The sequence below is a fragment of the Canis aureus genome, chromosome 23 (genome assembly GCF_053574225.1).
Source record: "Canis aureus isolate CA01 chromosome 23, VMU_Caureus_v.1.0, whole genome shotgun sequence".
Taxonomy (NCBI): domain Eukaryota; kingdom Metazoa; phylum Chordata; class Mammalia; order Carnivora; family Canidae; genus Canis; species Canis aureus.
In genome coordinates, this window is record NC_135633.1 from 22,424,077 (window position 1) to 22,434,058 (window position 9,982).

At 41.2% G+C, this 9,982-nt stretch overlaps 1 pseudogene; it reads right to left on the reverse strand.

Annotated features, from left to right (window-relative positions):
* On the reverse strand, positions 1-6,035 carry LOC144295144 (tripartite motif-containing protein 5-like; annotated as a pseudogene).
* Between the last annotated feature and the right edge of the window lie 3,947 nt (positions 6,036-9,982).

Genomic DNA, 9,982 nt, shown 5'->3' on the forward strand with positions numbered 1-9,982 from the left:
TATGCATACATACACATACTTGTGTTCATGCATGCACACACATTCATGTTCATCCATGCACAAATTCATGTTCATGTGTGCAGTCACACTTATACAAAGGAAACAATGAAGATGAGAGCAGACACAAATGATATAGAAAGATTTAAAAAGTTGATGAAATAATAAAGTTTGTTCTTGAAGAAAATCAATAAAATTGACCAAAGACAACTGAACTGTCCAAGAAAAAAAAAAAAAGAGAGAGAAAAAGCACATCACCAAAACCAGGTATAAAAGAGTGGACATTACTGTGTGTGCTGTAGAAATCAGAGGGATTATAAAGGATTATTGTGACTACCTTATATCTACAAATGAGACAACTTGGAGTGGACAAATCCCTACAAAGACATTTATTATCAAAACCTGACTTAAGGGGTACCTCAGTGGCTCAGTCAGTTAAGTCTACCTTTGGCTTGGGTCATGGGCCAGGGATCCTGGGATCAAGCCCTGCATTGGGGTCCCTGTTCGAGGGGAGCCTGCTTCTCCCTCACCTCCCCATTTGTGCTCAATCTCTCAAAATCTTTAAAAAGCAAAAAACAAAACAAACAAACAAACAAAAAACAAACAACAACAAAAAACCGCACCTGACTTAAGAATGGTAAAAAATGTAAATAAACCTAATACATATTTTTAAAAAGTATTTTAAACCTTTTGAAAAAGAAAAGCCTAGAATGAGATAGTTCTACTGGCAAATTCTATTGAATATTTAAAGAATAAGTAATACTAGTCCTTCACAATTTGTTTTTTGTTTGTTTGTTTTTCAGAAAATGGAAAAAGAGGAAGAAAAAAAACCTTAGTTTATCCTATGAGGGAAAAAAAAAAGTCTTAGAATGTGAAGTTCATCTATCTGTGACCAAGCTGAATCATGAAGAGGAACCTGGTAGTCTTTAGCACTAGGTCACTGTTCATAGAGGCCTCTAGACTCTCCCTGGATACAATGCAAATTCTCGCCACAATCAGATCTCTGTACTGCACTTGATGAAAAAAAAATATGAGATTGTCCCTTGTTATTTATCCTTATAACCTCTGACATAGATACAGGAAAGAGGCACCGCAAGGCCAAGGGAAACTTAGTGTCATCACCAGGAAGAGCAAAGCACCATGGGAGAGGAGAGAAGGAAACTTGGTCTTCATTTTTCTCAAATCCTAGATGTTGGGGCTTTTTCTGGAGTCTTACATGCTGCATGTTTACTGTTGACCCCTGAAGCTGATGCTCCAGAACCGAGATCAGGTCTCTTACATCTGGCTTTGCTGGACCAGCTCATCACCAATGCATGATGTACCCTGGGTATTGAGAACAGCATTCTCCTGGCACTGCAGCTTCTGCACCATCCTCAGTTCCTCATGCTCCAGGATAGTCTTTAGTTTTTTAAACTGTGCCTAGACAAGCCTTTTCTCATTTTGCATTTGATTCTTTGGAATGAGAAAGAGAGAGAGATACTCAGGCTATCAGGCAGAGACTGAGAGCTAGAAAGAGAACTATTTTCCTTGAAAAGTTCTCAAAGGGAAATGAGAGAGAAGCAAGGGAGCAACTTGTGGGGAAGCTAACTCTTCCTTTTTTTTTTTTTTTTTTTTTCTCCATCGCATTTCAAAATAATGGCTTCAAGTTTGCATTATTGAGGCCAACCCTGACCCAGATAGGATCCTTGGGTGTATGTGGCTCAGCTTTCACACAGCTTTCCAGGACAACCAAGTCTCCTTGCTTTATTCCTGACCCCTATCCCCTCACCCTCAGCTGAAAGTTGAGCAATGCAGACAGAACCATGAGTCATTGCTAATTGTCTTTCCCTCAGAAGAGAAAAGACTCAAAATCACATCAGGAATGTAACATAAAATTTACTAGCCACCCTCTATGCGAATATCTCCCTCTCAACATCTGTTCATTTATAACATGTTCACTTTTCAGCCTTCACCTTTATTGGGGAAAGGATAAAAGAAGAGGACTAACCAAATGACCTCTGGACATATCGACTCTCAGGGAACAAAAAGGAAGGGAGCTCCTGTGACTAACACTCAAGGTCCCGTCTATGTTTTTATCTAACTCCCTCAGGAGGTATCTCCTCCTACCTTGCAGAAAGTATTCTCTTCTCTGATGACAGCTTCCAACATCTCAGCTTCCTGCTACTTCTTCCTCAGTTTCTGCAGAGCCGCTTGGAGTTTCTCTTATGAGAGAAGAGTTACACCAGAGTCAAGCTGTGAGATTTTTCAGCAACAGCACAGAGAATAAATGGGGAAGATATCAGGCCAATCTCCAAAGAGACTAAAGTTTACAGAATCAGTGAGAACAGCAGTTAGAATCCACGACTTGGAGGAAAACTTAACATGGTGAATGTGTTAAGACTTGGGCAATAGATGTCATCATCCCCTCATTAAAAGAGAACTGATTCTCTTTGTACTATTAGAACAAACCAAATCCTGCAGCAAAGAAGGAACTTACATCTCAATATACCCTCCTGTTCAACAGGGTAATGAGGGCGTTACTTGGACACTAAGTCTTCACCGGTCTAGCATAAGGTACAAAACTATCTACTTTTGGCTAAATCTTTATCCTTTTGTAATTTAATGGAATGTGCAAAAAGTTTCTTCAGGCCAAGAAAAATGTTCTTCAGGCCTTGGAAGGCGAGGATAGAAGGAAAAGATATCACAGGCCTCGAGTCTATGATGACAAGGTAATTAAAGTTGGATGCAAAGTGGAGATATCTCCTCAAATACCATTTTCTGCCCTATATTCGCTCCATCCTGGTCTCTTACCTGGTACTCCTGGGCAACTTTCTCCATTGGGACCATGTGGAGACCATGGTGCTCCTGAGACCACTCACAAAGCCAGCAAATGACTTTCCCATCCTCCTTACAGAAGAACAAGAGTTTCTCTTTGTGGTGCTCACAGAGATTTCTCTTCTGGCCCTCCTCATGGCTCACCTTGGGCTCTCTGAGCCACTCTACTATGTCGACCACATGCCAGTTAGGCCGCAGGTCCGCAGCACAGTAACTGATGCAGCATACAGGGAAATTTCTGTTCTTCCCTCCTTGGCTTGGCATGGACTCCTTGTTGTCTGCAGTAAAGCAGGCTTTACAGAAGCTGTGGCCACATTCCAGGCTCGGTGGTTATCTCAGGAGGACCAGGCAGATGGAGCAGATCACCACCCCCTCTATGTTAGGAATTTAAAAGCCATAGAAGTTACTCCCTTGCTCCTATCTTTCCTGACATCTGTGGTTCCCCTTGCTCACAAATCCCTACACAATCGGGAAGGTTAAAAGGGGGCAGAGTTGGAAAGGTAAGAATAAAATTATACTAATTGTGTAGAAATCAAGGACAAACCCAAATTATAATATTGAAGGACAAAAAAAAAAAGGTAGAGAAATAAGGAATGGAGCTTGGGGACCTGGTAAAAAGGACTTTTCTTACTCATTTCAAACAAATTCCTCCTGGTTCACATGACATGACAAATTCCATCTCTGTCCGCAATGAATGTCATTTTCCTTTCCTTTTACTAAACAAAAAGATGACCTGAGGCCGTTTTTACCAAGATCCTTGTGTGACCTACCATCTATCCTGCTTTTTCTTTGCCATCCCAAAAACACACCCTCGCTGCAAAAAGCACCAAACACTCATTTGGGCCTTTATATCTGTTCTTCACTCAACGTGAAATACTACCCCTGACATCGGTGTGACTCACTCCTATACTTCAGTAAACTCTCATCTTACTTGTTTTCTTATCAAAAACTCTTGCTCTAACTTACTTATAAATGTGACCATTGTCATCATTTGCTATAAGTTTGCAATAATTTATCCTATTACCATGACATAATATATGACAATGTTTGTGTACATGGTAAAAGAAAACCCTTCACCATATGTGTGAATAGAGATAGTAAGTGACTTACAAAGATCAATTATCTTCAATACAGAGTTGGGATCAACTTACTGTATTTAAGGTCCTCCTCTAGAGGTCTGTCTCCTGACACTGAGTTAATCAAAGACAAACAGAGATAACTTCCTGGACCCAACTAACACCCAAGCAATGTGAGATGTGGGAATGAAGAGATCCAGATCAACTGAGAGGTTCTGGGAAGTCTTGTGGTTGTACTTAGTGAGATTTTACCTTGGCCAGGAAATATGCCAAGGATGTTAATAAGAGCATGAAATTGTATGTGTACATGGTAAAGAGGGGGATCATTTAAACTCAGAGAATGGTATATACTCATAGGATTGTACAAATTAGGCACCTGAAAAAATAGAAATATGGATGAAATGTCAGTCTTAAGAATAAAATCTCAAATATTAGGCAAGATTATTCAACTAATTACCTTTAATGATGAATTATATGCTAGCAACCTAATATCCATAAACACAAAAATGAGTCTAAACTTAGGACTTAAACCCAAATGAGCAAGGGGAAAGAGAGAGAGACCAAGAAACAGACTCCTAACTATAGAGAACAAGCTGCTGGTTATGGGGGAGGGGAGGGAATGGGTGAGATAGGTGATAAGGTTGAAGGAATATACTAGTCGACAAGCACCAAGTGACACTTGAAAGTGTTGAATCACTATATTATACACTTGAAACTACTATAATTCTATATGTTAACTATATTAGAATTAATTTTTTAAAAAAAAGAGGGTTTAAATGGCTACACTTGACATTCACCTGGAAAGAAATAGTAAATTAAATAATAGAACACACACACATTCACACACAGATATACACACCACAAAAGCAAATGTGGAAAACATTACTAGGGAGGCATACATGCTCTTGAGAAATCAAATAATGGGGCAAATAAAGTGTTATCCAAGAATTCTAACTTGAAAACCGAAAGGTCAAACTGAAAGCTGAAGAAAATGAAGGAAAGATGGGGTGAGACAGAATTCAAAATGTATTAGGTAAAATAAGTGATCTGGTCATGAAGACATGTCACCTTGCATGAGTTTTAAAATACCAGTGTGGCTGGTGTGCAGAAAACTGCTAGGCCTTTGGCATCACATGAGCCTGCAGTGACCGTAAAATGTGACACTTCCCAAATTATGCAACATTAAAGGAATCTTTTCCAGGAGCAGGGAGAAATTACCAATGCTCTCTCATCAAAGAGCAAGGAGATAATTAGCTCTGCACTTGGGCTGTGAAATGTTACATGCATCCAAAGTGCAGAACTGGGAAGGTCAGTTGGGATACATGCACACTTGCCCAGGGGAGGAGGATGATAGCCCAAGGGACACGGTGATGAAGGAGTTGGAGGCACCAGAGAAGAGTGAGAGACAAGATGAGGTAAAGGATAGGGTTGGGACCTGGAAACAAAGGACTTGCATCAGGCTTGGGCTCTCCCTTCTCATAAACGCATTCTTGGCTTACTCTTTCAGTAGGTCATTGCTTATCTGTTTTTCTGGGAAATCTACCAGGTTACACTAAAGTGGAAGGTCAGCTGCCTGGCAAGGCCACAGTATTGATAGTAAAACCTGCTTGATATGTAAAGTGCTTTTGGACTAGGAGACTTGATATAGACCTTAAAAGCAAGTTCATAAGCAAAGACTCCGTTTCCATGAGGGGACTGTGACTTGGATGGCAACTCTGTCTTCTTTTAGCCCCGGGAAGCTGTATTCACAGGATTTCACTGGGTAATCAGTCCTTTATAGCACAAGGCTTATCAATGGTAGGTTCATGCACATCCACCTAGTCTGGTTTCTTAAGAAGCTGAGATGCCAAGGATAATGGACCTGGTATATCCCTGTATGGACCATGACTGAAAGCTCATCTGAAGCAGCCATACCAGCATGCTGTATCTCCTCACCTCTATTCCCCAGCTAAGCTACATGAACCTGGCAGTATATGTCTCATCAGATTGCATGATGGAGATGGTGATCCAAACTGGAAACTACTGATGGTGGTCAATCACAGGGGTATCACAGATTGGTACAAGGACATTCGTTCTCTCACCTGAACTCAGTATGGTCCTGTGGCCAGAGTCTATATTCACGGCTTCTGTTAGGAGCTCCAGGCACATGAGGGCATGTGAAAGCAAAAACAAAAACCATAAAGGGAAGATCTCAGTATATATTAAGGTTGCCAGAGTTTGATGATCAAAGAAAGATCTCCAGTATGAGACAACCAGTAAGGCTGCCTTTGCTCCACATAAGGAGGGAAAAGCTATCGAGGCAGCATGGAGATAAATTTAAATCTACCAAAATGGTCCACTTAGGCCATATTCATCCTGAATAAAGGGAACCTGACAAGAATGAGGCTGACATGCATTGCAAATGTAATCCAGCTAATGGTACAGGTACTGAAAATAGTTCAAAGACCATATGAAGTAAGCTCGCAGCTGCAGAGATTGTGGGTCACACAAGGCTCTGATGAACAGCAGGCTCAGAAGTAGACATTATATCAGGGATAGATAGTATATAATCTCTACCTATTATATGATAATATCTATCCCTGTTTATGACTCAAACTATGATACAGACATGGGATGAGGACTCCAATTATTTCTCATTTCACTCAAGATCCAACCAATGCAGAGAAGCATCAAGAAACTTCTACAGGAAGGAGCAGCAGGGCATGCATTCAGCTATGGGGTTATGGGATTTATTTTCACAGTGGGGCTATAAGGAGCCAATATCAAAGCATCTGCCGTCACAATAGGCACAGGAGGAGGAATCGGCAAAGAGGAGCTGGAGTCCCCACACATGGAGGATGACCACACTGCTACCTAAGCTCTGACCAAGGTCTCCACAGCAATCAGGGAGATAGATATGGGAATATGAATGCTATCTGTCTGATACAACTCCCAGGTCAGCTGGCTGCCATAGATGTCAGATGACTCCGTCCGATTCTTGGGTCTTTTCCCAACATCTGAGATTGTAAGAATACAAACTCAGCATATCCCAGAGGTGACAGATAAAGACAATAAAAAAAGACACAAAAAGACCAAAACTAGGCAAAATTCCAGACAATGAGGATACACACAAAACTTTCTTCTTTTATGACTGAAAAACTGTTTCTCTAAGCATGATGAAGCCACAAATTACTGATGCTATATGGGAAAGAGTCACTTTTCTTAAAGAAAATGGGAAAAGAAAAAAAAAAAAAGAAAACGGGAAAAGGAAATTGTGTTGTTTCATTTGCCAGGTAATCATGTGATACTATTTAATACAAATTCCTTATAATACTAGCAAAGTGAAAACTGGAGCACAAAAATAACAAATCAAATCTAAAACTCTATGATAATTGGTATGACAAAGGTATACTGTGAGTTCAGAAGACAGGTGCCAAACAGTGATGGATGGCTGAGAGGGATGCAAAGAATATGTAGCAGAGGTAAAATCTCCAAAGTCAGCTTTGATAAAGTGAGATTTCAACAGAGGAAGGGAAGTCAGGGTGAGAAAAGAGATCTGACCTGTGTCTTCCAGACCACCTGAGTAAGGATGGTGCAGCTGTACCTTCCATAGAAAGGGAGAAGTAAACAGAGGCCCCTCTGCTCTAAATTTCCTTCCCTTCAGGTCTCAGGATTTTGTTAACTTAGTACTTCTTCTGTCATCTTTTTACATCATTAACACCAATTAAGTAACTGATGTTGTTTATTAACAGCTAGAAAAGATACCACATCTGGAAAGTGTCCTCCTTGCTCCTGATCTCTCAGGTGACCTGTTCCTGGGTGGTAGTTATGGCCCTGGGAGAAGGATGAGTAAGGTTAGTGATTCTCAAGGAACTTCTGGCCTAAGTGAATAGAAGGAGGCTGCAGGGCCTGCCAGTTGTCAGCCCATCAAGCTCCTAAGCACAAACAGGCCAAGATGATGAGAATTTATCTAGAATCATGCAGAAATGCTACAGTGTTACAGGATGGGCATTAAAATGTTAGGATTTAAAGATATCTCTGCCTTTGCTCTTTCTGTGGAAAGAAGTAACTTTCTACCTCTGAAAAATAAAGGATTTTGGCTTGTTCTCAGCAAGGCGCAATTCAAAATTATAGAATGTAAAGGAAATCTCCAGGGTGGATTGAACCTGGAGAAATAATGGTCCTTCCATAAAAGAACAGTGTTTCAAGCCTTCAAACCTCCCTTTGACCTACAGGCACTGCCTCCCTCCCCCGCCCCCACACTTTCAGCAGGAAGCTTGCAAGTTGGGCTTGGCCCCCCTTCACAGCAGCTTCCTGACCACATGTTAAACTCACATCCAAAATTCAGTACTTCTCCCCACCTCTGCCCTCTGCAAACTATACCACACACCTCAGACACCAGGTGAGAAGTTGTGCCTCCTTGGAGAAGAGTGGAGGCAGGCTAGGGCTAGGGGCAGACATGGTCAGGATTCTCTCACCAACATGGGGCTGATCTCCACCAGATCCAGAGGTGCTGAGTGAAAATGAAAGTTAAATTCTCTGGGATGGGCAGGAAAAGAGGAGAAAGTTTGTGGACCACTGGGAGGCCTGTGCCTAGGACCCCAAGGAAGTGACATGGCTTTGTGTCTGGGTCATGTGAGCCAGTGGTTGCACTCATTCCTGTCTGTTCCACTCCTACAAGCTGCTCTCATGTCTGCTCAAGGTAATCAGTCCTTTCGAGTAGTAGGCTTACTGGAGCACTATAATTTCACACACACGCACCTTGCCTTTTTCCCTCCAAATGAGCTGTCATGAGGAGGGAAAAAACTTACCCCTTTTCCACAAAGAGGGCTCCACACTGAAGGCTAGTCTGAGGCAGACCTAGGGACATACTTTCTACTGTTCTTTGTCCACCTGCTAAGGTAAGTGAATCTGCCCAGTGTGTGTCCTATTAGATCTTACGAGGGAAGGCCTATGTACATCTTACATTACCCTCAGCAGTCAGTCATGTGCTATCATGGAATGGCAGCACAATGAGGCTGACCTTCAGAATATTTGGATTCAATATAGCCAAAATGACACTTTTGCTGAAGATGTTAGAAAGATGAAACCATGGGCAGTGTAATTTGTTGGATAATGTGATCTAGTATTATTTAACATATAGTCTCAATTATCTTAGCATAATAAAAATGAAGCAGGAAAATAATTGTGAAGGTTACTTTTGTGTGTCAACTTGACAGGCCACAAGATGCCCAGATTAAACATTTCTAGGTCTGTGAGGTGGTTGTTTCTAGATGACAATGGCATTTGAATCTGTGGACTCTGGATTGTCTTCCCCAGCATTGTTGGGCATCATCTGATTTGTTGAAGGCCTGAAAGGAAAGAGGAATTCATCCCTTTTCCTTCCTGCCTGCCTGCTTGAGCTGGGATATATAGGTCCTCTCCTGTCCTTGGAATTAGAATTTACAACACCACCTACCCCAGTTCTCCAGCCTTTGGTCTTGGACTGAATGACAACACCAGCTTTCTTGTGTCTCCTCTTTGCAGATGCCAGGTCCTGAAACTTCTCAGCCCCCATAATCATGTGAGTCAATTCCTTATAATAAATCTCCTTCATGTAGGTATATTTCTCTAGAGAACCCTGACTAACAATTCTCAAGTTCTGCATCAAGTGGCACAAGTGAACTGTGATAATGACAGTGATAATGAAACATGTGAATTATACAGTTTCAAAGGGTACATGCCAAATAGTGACACAGGACACTGAAGGGCACAGGAGGATGTTGTTGAGGTGATAGTGTTTTAAAAGTCAGCTATAATCCCATACAATCTAGTCAGATAAAAGGAAGTCATGGTTAAAAAAAAAAGAAGACGAAGAAAAAAGAAAAGAAAAAAGAGTTTTGAGTGGTATCTACCATCTGAGTGAGTCAATCTGGAGTGTGGCTGTCTTTCACAGGAAAAAAGGTAGTTAAACAAAGAAATTCCCCTACAATTCCCTTTTCTCATGGGTCTTAGCATCTTGTTATCATGCTACATCTTCTGATGTCTTTTCATGTTATTAACACCAAGCAAGCATCTCATTTTGTTGTTGTTGTCATCATGTCCTTGTTGTTGTTGTTGTTTAAACCCTGAGATCA